This window comes from Bos javanicus, chromosome 14, assembly GCF_032452875.1.
Source record: "Bos javanicus breed banteng chromosome 14, ARS-OSU_banteng_1.0, whole genome shotgun sequence".
In the NCBI taxonomy this organism is placed as follows: Eukaryota; Metazoa; Chordata; class Mammalia; order Artiodactyla; family Bovidae; genus Bos; species Bos javanicus.
Window position 1 is genome coordinate 62,493,266 of NC_083881.1, and position 15,457 is coordinate 62,508,722.

Sequence of the window (15,457 nt, forward strand, 5' to 3'; positions counted from 1 at the left end):
CTCCAGAAGCCCCTTCCATGTTCCCTGTGTCAATCACAACCCCTTACTTCCCTTCACAAGTAACCATTACCTATGCTTTAACAGTGATCACCCAAATGTGCATCCTTAGGTCCTATAGTTTAGCAGCTTTAAAAAAAATGAATGTGCTTATTAAAAAAAAAATGCTACAGCTTTCTTTTAATCTATAGGTTCCTGCTCCATCTCTCTTTTCCTTATAGTTTATCTGTGGATGAACCCAGTCTACTGACCTGTAGAGTTTCTCACGGTCATGACAAATTCCACTGTTCCTCTGTCTTCTGTAGCCCTGTAATGTGGTAGAAGGATTTAGAGGCTTGATCAGACTCAGATATAATTCCTTTGGCAACATTCTAAGAGTGTTCTTCCATCAGGAAGCATGTAATATCTGTCTTGTCCTTTTTGTGATGTTAACTCTTGCTGATGCTCAGTGCTTAGATTCCTTTATTCACTGGGGCTGGCAAAATGGTTATATTTATTTTAGACTTATGTTTTCATTTAGCAGATGGAATACTTTCATAAAGAATTGCTTCCCCTCATCTACTTTTTGATTACCCAGTGGTGCTATTCACATAGGAGAGACAAGATAACTATTTGACTCTTTTATTTACGAAGCATCAAAATCATGAATCTGAGTCCCTTTCATCTTCCAATAGTATGCATATATATATATGCATGACTTTGTGGACTTAAGCATATTTGATGTGTTCCATTTAATTGCAGTTATCTTTTTGAAACCTCAAAGCCTGACGGAAGCCTCTTAAAGTTGTCTCCTGTTTATTTTTCCCGGATGTCCTTTGTAGATATGAACTCCATGGACTGAAAACTCAAGAACAACTTCTCTAGCTCAGCCTTTTCTCCATTCATTTATGGCCTTAACTGACCAGGGAATATGTTTGAAGAGCGGGCACACCCTCTATAGAAAGAGAATATGTGCTTTCTGTTTACAAATATTCCTGGCTTTGTATTGAGAGCCTGGAGCACTGGCTTCCTGTTGGGCCATTCTCCTCTGAAAAGGAGATTGCTTTGCCAGTGTTGTCCACCTTTTCCGGAAAGATTTGATATTAATAGTTTTTCTCTAGAATGACTTGTTCTTCTATGAGGCATGTGCTCTTGCCTAGTCAAACTTAGCTACAATAGAATTAAAAACAGCTGAAAAACTATCTTTTACTGCTCTCCCCCTGAAATTCCCTATGTAATCCAATAAATATCTGTAAATTAACCTTTGGGAAAGATAAATTAGTCTTATTAAATGCGAGATTGCCTCAGGCTTCTTGGGGTGGGGTAGAAGGACTTGCTTTCAAAATGTGCTGTGCCTTGAAAATGTAATTTCCTATGCCCAGTGGAAATTTATCACATCTCTCACCTCTGGGTAACTTGCTTTTCCTTTAGTTCAAATGCTGTGTTTTCTGTTTTCATCCTCTCAAGCTTGGACATTCTGAACTTTTAAATTCTCTCAGTTCTATTTCTGTGACAGTGGTTTTCAGGCAACAGAAGTGAGAAGTTGATGAGGAAACATTGACGGAAGAAGTGATACTTGGCCCAGCATACAAAACAGAACCTCCCACAGGAGAGAGTAAAGGTGGTTTTGAGAAGCTTATGGCGTCAACACCTGTGACAGTTTTCTTTTGGTTTATTTCATTCATATTTTTAGGCTAGATAATATGCATTTACAAAAATACCCATTTACAAAAATGGGTATTTTTATTGTGTAAGACTCTTCTGGAAAATGTCCCTTCGCTTCAGTTGTGTCTGACTCTGTATGACCCCATGGACTGTAGCCCACCAGGCTCCTCTGTCCATGGGATTCTCCAGGCAAGAATACTGGAGTGACTTGCCATTTCCTACTCCAGGGCATCTTCCTGACCCAGGGATCAAGCCCACGTCTCTTATGTCTCCTGCATTGGCAGGTGGGTTCTTTACCACTTTTGGTTTCTATCATTCATGTTTTTAGGATAGAGAATATGGATTTATACTTATGGATATTTTTATTGTATAAGAATCTTCTGGAAAAGGTCTGTCTGATTCCCTGGGCTTAAGTGCTTAGCCTGATAGTCAAGGCCATTCACAGTCTTACTACCATCCTCACTCTGAACACTCAGTGACTCCCTATTGTCTGTTGGACAGAGCATGCAATTTTCCTACAACTCCTATTTACCTCCCCCGGCTCATCTCCTTGGCTTTTCTGTGGGCACCTCTTTAGATCAGCTATATTAGATGGTTCCCATTTCCCTGGCATACCCCATGCTTTCCTACTTTGGCTTTTGCTCACATAATTCCATTTGGAATGACCTTGCCTCCCATTGCTAACTGCAGAAATCTTACTATAATATCTTAACATGAGCTTGAAATTCCTTTTTCCCGAGATTCTCTTCCTGATTCCTACAAAGGAATTACTTCATTCCTCCTTTGAATTCTTTGAAATACATTGTTTTGATATATGGTTAAAGATTGCTATTGGCATCCTTTACATATTTGTTTGATACATGTGCTTATGGGATATAAGTAGGATGGACATATACCCAAATGTTATTGAGACAGTTCCAGTTTTCCTGGGCTAGTCTCAGAGTATGTGCTGTCCCAGTACCCTGTCTGGTTAACTCCCTGTTGCCTTCTCCTTAAGCTTCCCAGGTGATGCAGTGGTAAAGAACCTGCCTGCCAATGCAGGAGACAGAAGAGGTTTGGGTTCAATCCCCGGGTTGGGAAGATCCCCTGGAGAAGGGAATGGCTACGCACTCCAGTATTCTTGTCTGGAGAATCCCATGGACAGAGGAGTCTGTCAGTCCATAGGGTTGCAAAGAGTCAGACATGACTGTAGTGACCTAGGATGTACATGCCTTCTCCAAAGTATCTTGATCTGAATGATGAATTAAGTAGTCACCCATGGAAGAAGTCACTGGGGGACTGGGGCTGCCTCATACTCATTCTTGAATTGCTGGTCATTTATCAGGAGGGGTGATGGAACCCACATACGGTGGGCAAAGGGGCGACAAAGTCCACAGGAAGGAGACTGCCTTGTGCTGGGGCAGGGCCCACGTTGCAGAGGCCATCAGGAAATGCTAGAGGTCAGTTTTGACTCCTCCCAGAGCTAGTCCTCCTCATGGCATTGCCCGGAGCTATTACTTTCCCATCAGAAAGTTAGATTCCCTGAGGATTTAATAAACACTCTCTCCCAACATGAAAAGCTGTGGGCATTGTTTCTTCCTTGGGTCCTTGCAGTTGGAGCTTCAAAGAATACTCGGGTATTGTGTAGAATATTGAATATGCACGTGAAAAGGACTTTGTTTATTTACTTATTATTTATTTATTTTCCATTTCTTTTCATTTTTAAAATTAGCCTACAGAAAAGTCAACAGAACTGTACATAGTGATAGTTCCTTCATTTTGATACATGCACTTTTCCTCTCTCGCTTAGTTCATATTTATACACCTTGGACTAAGTTTGTGTTTAAGTACGATGTATGTATAATGTCCACATTCTCCTTTTGCATCATTTGTATATAGTTTGAGTACATCATGGTACTTCACCCCTAAATACTTCCACATGTTTCTTTTAAGGATATGGACATGCTTCTAAGTAACCACAATGTCATTATTACACCCAAGACAATTAACAGTAATTCTACAAAGTCATCTAATATACAGTCCATACTCAAATGTCTTCAGACAAGTTTTGGATCTTGAATCCATTTGATCCATTATGTCTCTTTCATCTCTTTTAATCTTGTATAGTCTCTGTGCCTGTTTTTGGTGTCTGTGTAACTTATTTTTGACATACAGTGTTTGAAATCCTTCCCCCCTCACCCTTGAAAGAATTTTGCCTTTACTTAGATTCTTCCTCCTCCTCTCTCTTCTAAAGAAAGTTGCCAGATCTGCTCTCTGCTGTTTAGAATTCCCTGATGAAGACTCTAAAGATAGGTTAATGGGCTGGAGTGAGTGAGAGGCAGAAGGAGTTTGGTCCTGAGGCTTTAGAAAGGCCCAAGCTCCTCTCCTGTGGCCCACACCCACCCTGTAGCTCTGAAGTGTGGGGCCTTGGAGAGGAGTGGAAGGAAATTGGAAGAAAAATTGCTGTGAGCTATATATTAGATTCTTTTTAGTATTTTTCCAGAACCAGGAAAGATTATGTTTATTAGTTACTTTTGGACAATGTTTTCCTGGAATATGACATCCCCTCAGAATGAGGCTTCAGGGGAAGTCAGTATTTATTCTGCTCATACACAGTCTTTGCTCTTCAAAGGAGAAAGCATTAACACCCAGAGAGAGAGAAAACTTTCTTATGGCTGTGGTCATAAGCCTTAGAATGTCTTAAGAGGATTTGAGCAGACTGCAGAGTTTTGTCATCCAAATTGGGACATGTTTGAGAGTGAAACATTTATAGTGAATATAAAATAATTATTGACAATGAAAATATTTATTTCAGGCCATGTGCTTAAATCAGGTTGGTGTCAGGCAAACCAAAATATATGGTTAACCTGGTTATATACACCTGCTGTTTGCACCACAATTTATCTTGTCCAAATGGATGAGAGTTAAAAATAAACATGGAAAAATGAAAAAAATGAATGCAGGTACACTACTATGCATAAGTATTAGATTAAACCATATGAAACTCTTATAAAAGCCACAATTTCGTGAGGTATCTGTAATGATTTCAAAATTTGGGCATATCTGCTGTTTACTTCTTTAAGTAGTGAATTCTTTGAGGATAAGAATTGTTCATTTTTCATTCTGTTGTTTGTTTTTTGTTCATTTTTCATCATTTATTAGTACCTACAGCATGCAAGCACTATGCTAGATGCTGGGGATAGATCAGTGACACTGAGTAGGATACCTGGTTCTTAAGAGCAATATAATATTTAGTTAGAACTGAGCATAAAGGAAAAGCATAGTAAGTTCATGTTTGTTATTTGGTGTTGCAAAAAAAAAAAAAAAAAGCAATTAAATGCCAATTGAAGTACCAAATTATCTTGCTGCCATTCTTGTGGCACCCTCACAACTGATATCTGAAAACATGTGTCCCCCTGTGTACCCTCTTTATTCTGCCTTAAAGAAGAATTGCCTCAAAGACATGACACGATTTTTGCAAGGAACAATACAAGAAGCTTGTAGTAGAAGAACGACGTGGAAGTGCATGAGGCATCATGAATGTTCTGACTTAAGTTTTTTCAGGGACCTGTCTGAGCTGCAAGAGAGGAAGTGATCCTTAATTGCTTGGTGGTAATGAGTGGAAAATTATTCATAGAAGCAATGCGGCTGGAGATATCACACATTGGCTTAAATTTTTATTGAGTGCTAGGCCTCTGGGGATTAACTTTGGATCTAAACTATTCCTAATTCACAGAAGTAAGTGTCCACTGAGGATGGTGAACTTTGAACTAACCACAAAAGTAAGCATACAGCTGTCATTGTGATAAATGCAAAAAGGGAAAGGAAGAGCAGGTTGCAAAGTACATCAGAGAAGGATAAAATTTTCTTTTGGGGGTCAAGTAAGATCTCTCTGAGGAAATCATCTTGAACTTGAGACCCAGTGGAGGGCAGCAGACCCTACAGGGATCTGGCTGGAGCTCAGCAGTGGAGGAAGAGGGTAGTGCCAGGTGAGGTCAAGGAATTTTCCTCTGGAAAGAAGTGGAATTGTTAGATGGGCCCTTTAGAAGGTGAGATGGGAAGGTGTTGATCACTTAGGATGTGGAGACCTGAATATCAAAATAGAAACCAATCAGTGGAGAACTGTATACAGTTTGGCAAGGCTGGAGTGTGGAGTGTGAAGCCAGACACCATCTCGAATATTGAGTCCTTCCTGTAAGTAACAGGGAGTCACTGAAGAGTGGTATGAGTAAGGGAATGACGTATCAATTGTGTATTTGAGAAAGAGAAATCTCAAGGATGAATGAATTCATTGAAGACATCAAAAGCTGGAAGATCTTAAATTGTTCAGCAGATTGGGGATGAAGATTTGATCTGAGATAGTGGCAGTAAAGAGACAGAGTAGAGACAGAGTAAGAGACAAAGATCCTCTGTAAGCACAATCTATAGAATTTGGTTATTGATGAGAAGAGAAAGTGGACTATGGTCAGGTTCCTCGTTTGTGTGATTAATAAGAAGGGCTGGCAGGGTGGGGGACTGGTTTGGGTAACACATGATGAATTAGGTTTGTTCCTGATAAGTGCCGGGGCTCCCCAGGTGGTGCTAGTGGTAGAGAACCTGCCTGCCAATGCAGGCGATGTAAGAGACCCAGGTTCAGTCCCTGGGTTGGGAAGATCCCCTGGAGAAGGGCATGGCAGTCCACGCCAGCATTCTTGCCTGGAGAATCCCATGGACAGAGGATCCTGGCGGGCGATAGTCCATAGGGTCACAAAGAGTCGGACATGACTCAGCGACTTAGCACGCACTCTGATAAGGGCTAAGTACCTGTAGGAGATCCAGCCTGATGTTAACTAAGCAACTGTTTAGTTAATATTTTCTGAAGTTGATGGAATTCTCTGAATAGTTTTCATATGTTAATATGGTATCTACTGAGAGAGTTGGACACATTCAACCTACTTAGGAAAGGATTCTTGAATTTTACAACTGACAGATTGCTTTATTTTGAATTACTCATGACAGGCTTTGTGTGTGTGTGTGTGTGTGTGTGTGTGTGTGTGTGTGTTTGAAAGACATTTGACTTTGTCACAGTTCTGAAAATATGTTACTTCTGGTATGTTTAGATGGTGGGTTTTCAAAAACAGTTAAATATTACAACTAGGCTTGCTGCATTTTGTGTTTTGCCCCGTTCAGTTTCCCATTAAATATACAAGCATAACATCTGGTACTCTTATTTTTAAGGACTCTGGGGAAAGAATAGCAGTGATTAGACTGAGCACTTGACAATCATCCAGTTGTAATATTTTTGTCTAGAGTCGAGTTTGGGGCTGACTGAAATGTCCATGTCAGGAGCAACACTGTGTAATGTTGCAGAGAAGCCACTTAGGAGAATTCCTAATATGGTTGGAGCATTCTTGAGATGCATGGAATAGCCCATTTGTGCGGTATCATCCGTGATGGGAATGCAGCCTGAATGCATCCAGGCTGGGATGACAGAATCCGCAGAGCACTTCTTTTCTGTTATTTGTCAGGCTATAGCCCTGTTGGCTGATGATGACAATTCTTCCTTCTTTGCTTCATTTGTCAATGGCAAATCCTTGGACCCTGAGCTGGAAAGTCCCTTTCCTAGTTTGAAAGTCATATACTGTACGAGATGGAAGGGGCCTTGATAATTATCTTCATGGCAACCTACTCCAGTATTCTTGCCTGGAAAATCCCATGGATAGAGGAGTCTGGAGGGCTATAGTTCATGGGGTCACTAAGAGTCAGACACGACTGAGTGACTGAGCACAAACACCTGGCGTTTTTACAGATGAGAAAAACGAGATGCCGAGAGGTTAAGCAATTTGGCCGCAGTCATCCAGTTCATTGGGCTTCCCCAGGGGCTCAGCGGTAAAGAATCTGCCTGCAATGCAGGAGACGCAGGAGGTGTGGGTTTGATCCCTGGGTCGGGAATATCCCCTGGAGAAGGAAATGGCAACCCACTTCAGTATTCTTGCCTGGAGAATCCCATGGACAGAGGAGCCCGGCGGGCTACAACCCATAGGGTTGCAGAGAATTGGACATGACTTAGCAATTGAGCACATCCAGGTAATTACTGAACCCTCTGCTCAGCTCCCCTCCTCGTTCAGAATGGGCAGGAGGGCAGCCTCCCTATTGCTTTTAGTTTGTTATTTGCCAGAACTTCGAGTCTTCCTTCACTTTATAAAGCCTCTGGGAAATAGTCTTAACTCCTCTGAAAGAAGAAAAAACATGTTTACTCAGAAAGCTTATTTTTGTTTTTCTCCAAATGGATGTTTGTTTCAAGGCGGTGTGACTCCCCTGTATTCTGAGAGAGCTTTCACCACACCGCGTGACATCTCTCTAATGGCCAGGGCTGCCCAGCTGGACATCTGTGCAACAGTCGCAGCAAAAGCTCGTACATTTGGGGGCATGGCAGTGTCTCTAAACTCTGGAAAGGATGGATGCTACAATATGCTACCCAGCCCATGGCCTGGATCTTTAGGCTGAGTGATCCTGGGAACTTCCTTAGAAGCAACTGTTTATCAAGCCTTCAAAGGGATCCTTGATTCTTAAAATTAAAAATCACAGAGCACCATCCTGGGACTGAGCACTCCTGGGACTCCTGAGCACCCCTGGGACTTGGCTGCTGCTGCTGGGCAGATGGGTGGTACTTGGAGCTCAGTGCAGCCAAGGAAGGGGAGAAGGGAGGTTTGAAGATGAGTGTGAGTGAGGAGAGGAAAAGAGCTTGTGTGGTGCTGACCATCTACTGTCTCAGCGTTGTGGGGGGAGGACTCGGGGGCCCTTTCCTCAGGCTCATCATGTCTACTCGGTCCCAGCTCTCTCTCCAGACTTTGAGGCCTGGGTGTGGGGTGGTGGGCAGGAGCAGGTGGTCAGCATTGCTCTGGCTTGTTCGTGTTGTGTGTGCTCTGAGATGCCAGGTGCTTGGGTTTAGAAAGCCAAGAGCCTTTATTTTGCTCCTCTGGAATGTCTCTTCTGTGAGGCAGTGGACTTTGTGGGAACCTCCTTCTGGAAAGAGGGAAGGATCTCAGGGGATAAGACAAGGAGGGAGGAAGATCAATTACTAGCTCAAAACACAATTCGACCACATTTGTAAGAGCTTGGTGAAAGAGAAACAGAGGCCATGGAGTGTGATCTTCTCAACCTGAGCTGTTTCCAAAAGCAGCAAATGAGTGCTGCTCTCTGAGCTAAGAGAATGATGAGAAAATGCATCCTGGTGGATTTCTCTCCAATCTTTAGAGTAAATAGACTTTTAGAGTAAATAGACTTGCTGTGGCAAACTTAATTCTGTAAGGAAAAGGCCATAGGATACTGCAGCTCTGTGGGAACTCAGAGATGATCTGAGATGGACATGCTCTGTCCTTCCAGATCCCTTCTCTGCTCCTCTCCATGCTGTTCTGGGTCCTGGGAGGCTAGTGTCCATGAACCACATCAATCATGTATTTGGCCAGTAAGAGGTCTTGCTTTACCATCCCTTGGTGGTTTCTTTAATCCTGTATACATCTTATAAATAATCCCCTTCATAAAAGCTCCCATTTGAGTATGTGATCTCTTTCTTGCTAGGACCCTGAATGGCTACACCGTTTAATCCTATGTGACCATTTACAGATGAGGAAACTGAGGCACAGAGAGGTTGACTGGCTTTTCAAATGGTGTCCCTTTTCTCATCCTTTTCCCAGCCATGATTGAGTATTTACAAGTTGAGATCCTGAGGCCTTGGAATGCTGGGCTGAGAATGAGAAAACCTCTGACACTAGAGTCTGCTCAGCGCTAATGTGATGACACATTTCTAAGAAACTTCCATTTATTTAAAAGCTGTGTCCTTATAAGTGTTATTTTATGTGGTATATCTGGAGAAGGAAATGACAATCCACTCCAGCACTCTTGCCTGGAAAATCCCATGGACGGAGGAGCCTGATAGGCTACAGTCCATGGGGTCACAAAGAGTCGGACATGACTGAGCGACTTCACTATGTGGTATATGGGGCTTCCCAGCTGGCTCAGTAGGGAAAGAGTTCACTTGCAATGCAGGAGACATAGGCAGATGTTCGTTTGATACCCTGGTTGGGAAGATCCCCTGGAGGAGGGCATGGCAACCCATTCCTGTATTCATGCCTGAAGAATCCCATGGACAGAGGGGCCTGGTGAGTTACAGTCCATAAGATCGCAAGAGGCAGACACAACTGAAGTGACTGAGCACGCATAAATGCATGTGGTGTATATACATAATGGGATATTATTTAGCCTTCAAAAAAAGGTGATCCTGTCAGATGCAATAACATGGATGGTCCTTGAGGATGTTAGTGAAGTGAAGTCACTCAGTTGTGACTTCTTTGCAACCGACTCTTTGCAACCCTGTGGACTGTAGCCCGCTAGGCTCCTCTGTCCATGGGATTCTCCAGGTAAGAATACTGGAATCGGTTGCCATTTCCTTCTCCAGGGGATCTTTTCAACCCAGGGATGGAACCCAGGTCTCCTGCATTGCAGGCAGATGCTTTATCCTCTGAGCCACCAGGGAAGGATGGTGAGGATGTTATGCCAAGTGAAATCAGCCAGTACTGCATGATTCTACTTACCCAAGCTATCAAGAAGTTCAAACTCGTAGAAGCAGAAGGCAGAGTGGTGGGAACCAGGGGCTGGGGGAGAAGGAAAAGGGGAGCTGCTCTTCAATGGGCGTGAGGTTTCAGTTATGCAAGATGAATGAGCTCTAGACATCTGTGGTACAGCATCATGCCAGTGATTAACCAGACTATATTACACAGTTAAAATTTTAAGAAGGTCGATTTCATGTTATTATTTTTTTAACCAGAAAAGAGAAGCACAAAAGGTATTTGAATCGGTTAAAAAGTAGTTAGAGAACGGAGTCCCTCTGGGAGGACACTGTCCATGGGGGCGCAGCTGGGTTGGCAGAAAGGAAGGAAACGCCTCCTTCCTCCAGCAGGGAAGCACCTGCTGCAGGGCGGGGCTGCGGATGAGGGTGGCTCCCCCCACCCTCCTCGGCTCATGCCTCCTGCACCCTCCCAGCCCCAGCAGGCGAGGACTTAGAGCTGCTGGTCATGCCTCTGACCATGAGTGAGTGTTGAGTGTGTGTGTGTGTGTGTGTGTGTGTGTGTGACAGAGAGAGAGAGGGAAGAAGAGGGAAAGAATGAATTCACATTCTTCCTTTTAGTAACTTTCCCAGGTTCTCTTGAAGAGTCTTTTTTGACCTCTCACATTTCATTGCTTCTAAGACATGCTTTACTTTCCTCACATTTTAATCCTCTGATACCCGGCTGTGTCTGGCACTGAAAGCATCTTTTATTGCAACTGGTCAGGCGATGGCTGTGCTGCAGCTGCATTTCCTGTGTGTGCGTGAACTTGGTAGATCTGGGGGCACAAGACGAATGAAACCGCTCATTGTTGCAGTCTGTGGTCCGTTCCATGATCACCAGAGAGAGGGATGTGGTCCTAGGTGCTTAGTGAAGTCTTCTGCTGGCACCTGTTAGTAAGAGTTTCTTGCCAGCATCAACACTGTGGAAAGGCATCAGAAACTTAGAAGGAAATCCCCAATGCAGTACTCTTTTAAGACACGCTGCATCACTGAGTTTCTTGGTGGCACAGAGGACAATATTGTGTGGAAAAACACAGTCATTGGACCTGTGACAAAAGTGATTCAAAAGTGTGAATCACTTCTGTGATTGGATGTCTAAATCAAATTAAATTGGAGCACCCCAACCAATTTATTTCACTAATATTTTTACATTTTCTTTTTTTATGAGTATAATAAAACCCACCTACCCTATTAATAAGCCTAACAGAGCCTTTTCAGTAAATACATGATATTTAAGATACAAAAGAATTTTACGAAATTAAGGGTTTTACAAAATTTTACAAGAGATATTAAGAATTTAAGATACAAAAATTCTTAATCTTACTAGTGTATCACAGTTTAATTTGCAACCATTTTTTTTCTTTCCTAATGTTACATAAAGTAGCATTGTCTCTCACAACCAGTGAATCTTAATCAACGAAGTATGGCAATGAAGTAGGAAGTTGATTAAATTATCATTATGAATCAAAAGATGAGTTGGAAAGCTAAGAACTGAGGAATGAGTTTAGTAATGAGTTTAGTTTAGTAATCCTTTGACTCAATATTTATTAAATGTCTACTGTGAGACCAGCACTGGGATTGGCATGAGGGTACAGCAATGAACAAAGCAGATATGATCGCTGGGCTCACAGTGAAGACAAGATACATTGAATAAGTAGTTGCGTGTATGATATCATAGAGAAGACTTGCGGGTTTCTTTGGAAGTATAAATAAAAGAGCTTAACGTGGTCAAGGGGAGCAGATGGCCCAAGTGAGGATGAGACACTTAAGTGGAGAATGGAAAGATGAGCAGGAGTTAGCCAGGTGGAGGTGAGTTGGGGAAGGGGAGGGTAGTCCTGGCAGAGGGAACCACGTGTGAAAGCTGGGACCTGGCTAGGAGAGACTGAAGCAAGTCCAGTGCAGTGGGAGCCCAGACAGTGGTACGGGGATGAGAGACAGGCTAGAGAAGTAGGCAGGCCTCAGATGACCAAGGGCCTGATAAGTCATGCCAGGGAACTTGGCTGTCATCCCATGGATAAGAAGAGCTTATGGGAGGGGTTTCAGGAGGGATGTGGTGTGTCATGCTCAAGTTTTATAACTTCGTTCTGGCTGCTGTGCAAAAATGGAATGCTGTAGATCAAGGGCAGATGAAGGGAATGTGGTGGTAGTCATCTTCACTGAACAAGAGATGTGGTAGCTGGGAGGGGGAGAAGATATCAAATGATGCTAGAGAATCCTGTACCAAACAATAGTCCCCATCACTGACAGCTTTCCTCAGATATTATGTCTGTAGTTGCTGACGACCTATATCAATAACTTTCTTTCTTTTTGACAGAGTGACTTCTTCTGACTTGAGCTTGCAGTGTGCTTTGAGAGATCCTCTACCAGGTAAATGCAGTACAAATTTCCTCTGGTTTATAAACCAAGACTTTCTCCCAAGATTTCCTGAGATCAAAATCCAACATCTTATTTAATCCCTGCAACAGCCCTTAAGTTAGGTTTATTTCCATGTTATACAGGAGGAAATTGAAACATAGAGAAGTTAGACAGCTTGCACAGAGAAGTTAGATCAACATGCACAAAGGCGTTCATCACACCATAAACTATACTTGCCAGATAAAGCAAAACAAGAGGAGAGAGCTGAAATATCCAACAGCAGGCAAACTGTTAAATCATTTGATGAAGTTACTTTAATAATAGTCTACATGAGATTAAGAAGTTTTTTTTCCTATTCCTCATTTGCTAAAAGCAAATTAATTATTTTGGGTATTGAATTTTATTGAAAGCTTTTCTAATCTACTAAGCTGTTAAAATGATTTTTATTCTTTATCTGTTCATGGTAATTTCTATTAATTGATTTTCTAATATTATATACCTTGCATTGCTAAGATAAAACCAACTTGGTCATGATGCATTTTCCTTTCTATCTTTAGCTAAGATTTAGTTTTAGTCTTGAGATTGGATACAGTTTTCCTTTCTGGTATTTTCCGTGCCAGGAGTGGTTTTCAAAATATTGGAATTACTTGAATGTTTAATGATAAAGGAGTAAAACATTTGAGTCCTGTTGTTTTCTTTGAAAGGAGAATTTTTACCTGCTCATTTAGTTTCTGATTTATTTACATTTTCTGATTTCTTCTTGAGTCAGTTTTGACAAATTTTGTTTTTGGTTATATGTTCATTTTCTGTTGGATATATATGCAGCAAGGGAATGTCTGGATCAGGGGGTAAGTATACATTCAGTTTTAGCAGATAATATCAGTTTTTCTAAATGCTTGTATTGATTTAAAATGTACATGCTAAGCGGGAGTATATGAGAGTTCCGATTGCTCTGTATCCTTTTCAGCACAAGGTATTTCTGTTTTGGTTGATTATTTAGTCTGTGCTAGTGGGTGTGAAGTATTACAGTGACATTGTAGTTCTGTATTTGCTTGTAGGTTAATGAAGTTGGGTACTCTTTCATATGTTAATTGACTATTTGAATATCTTGTTTTGTCAAAAGCCCTTTCTAGTCTTAAAAAAGGGGGGGAAATGCTTATTCAGGTCTTCTGAAACAAAAAATTGGGTTGCTTTGTTGAATTGTCTTGTAGAATTACAGATATTTTTAATAATAAGTGTTATGGACTTGAGGTCTTGTTAGAATATATATGTTGTAAATACCTACTTTTGTTTCCTGTGGTTTACCCTTTCACTCTTTTTGTGGACAGAAATTCCTTTAAAATAGTGTAAATTATCCATTTTTTTTCCTTTTGTGGTCGGCACTATTGTACTTATTTAAGAAATCTTGGCCTTATTCTAAGATCACAAAGAAGTTGTACGTTTTCATCTGAAAGTTATAATATTTTTCTTTTACATTTGAGCCACAATACATCTGGAATTGGTTTTATTGTGTACGACGGGAGGTAGAGGGTCAAGATTGATTTTTTCCATGTGGACATGCACTTGATCAGGAGCCATCCTTTGGTCATAGCTCTGTTTATCTACCTGTTTATTTCGGTTAGGCTCACTAAGGTACAATGAACACAGTAAAATTCATTCTCTTGAAATTGATGGTTTGATAAGCTTGAACAGTTCTATAGCCACCACCACAATCAAGATGCAGAACATACCCAACCTCTGAGAGAATGCTCCTTCGTAGTAACAATCACTCATCTGATTTCTGTCCCTAGATTTTTTTCTTTTTTCAGAATATATAAATGAAGCCATAGAGTATGTAGACTTTTGTTTCAGATTTCTTTTTTAAAAATCTCAAAGAATCTCAAAAATTCATCCCTGTGTTGCAGTACCAGTTGTTTGGTTTTTTTTTTAGAGTAGAATTCCATTGTGTAGATGGAACACAATTTATTTATCCATTCACCAATTGATGAACATTTAGATTATTTATAGTTTTTGGCTCTTATGAATAAAGTTATTATAATTGCTCACTTTGTAAGTCTTTGTATGGATATATGTTTTAATTTCTCTTGGGTAAATTACTAGGAGTAGGTTTACTGAGTCATATACTGTGTAGCAAGTATATATTTAACATTATACAAAAAAATCCCTCTAGCTGTTCCCAAAGTGATTGTGCCATTTTGCATTCCATTCAGCAATGTATGATATTTTAGTTGCCCCATGGTCTTTCTCCAGATGGCGCTAGTGATAAAGAATTATTCACATTTGAATCAGTTCTAATGAGATGGATGAAACTGGAACCTATTATACAGAGTGAAGTAAGCCAGAAAGAAAAACACCAATACAGTATACTAACGCATATATATGGAATTTAGAAAGATGGTAACAATAACCCTGTGTACGAGACAGCAAAAGAGACACCGATGTATAGATCAGTCTTATGGACTCTGTGGGAGAGGGAGAGGGTGGGGAGATTTGGGAGAATAGCATTGAAACATGTATAATATCATGTATGAAACGAGTCGCCAGTCCAGGTTCGATGCACGGTACTGGATGCTTGGGGCTGGTGTACTGGGACGACCCAGAGGGAGGGTAGGGGAGGGAGGAGGGAGGAGGGTTCAGGATGGGGAACGCGGGTATACCTGTGGCGGATTCATTTCAATGTTTGGCAAAACTAATACAATATTGTAAAGTTTAAAAATAAAATAAAATTAAAAAAAAAAAAGCTAAAAAAAAAAGAAGAATTATTCAGGAGATACAAGAAACTTGTGTTTGATCCCTGGATTGGGAAGACCCTCTGGAGGAGTACATGGCAACCCACTTCAGCATTCTTGCCTGGAGAATCCCATGGACAGAGGAGCCTGGTGGGCTACAGTCCAT

The 15,457-nt window shown here is 41.3% G+C and overlaps 1 protein-coding gene across 5 annotated transcripts in view; it reads left to right on the forward strand.

The window, feature by feature from the left end:
- NCALD (neurocalcin delta) overlaps positions 1 to 15,457 on the forward strand; it is a 468,302-nt gene that overhangs the window by 127,174 nt on the left and 325,671 nt on the right. For all 5 annotated transcript variants that reach the window (XM_061439258.1, XM_061439257.1, XM_061439262.1 and 2 more), the window contains exon 2: positions 12,522 to 12,574. The gene's annotated coding sequence lies outside the window, so the exon portion shown is untranslated. The remainder of the gene's footprint in view (positions 1 to 12,521; positions 12,575 to 15,457) is intronic.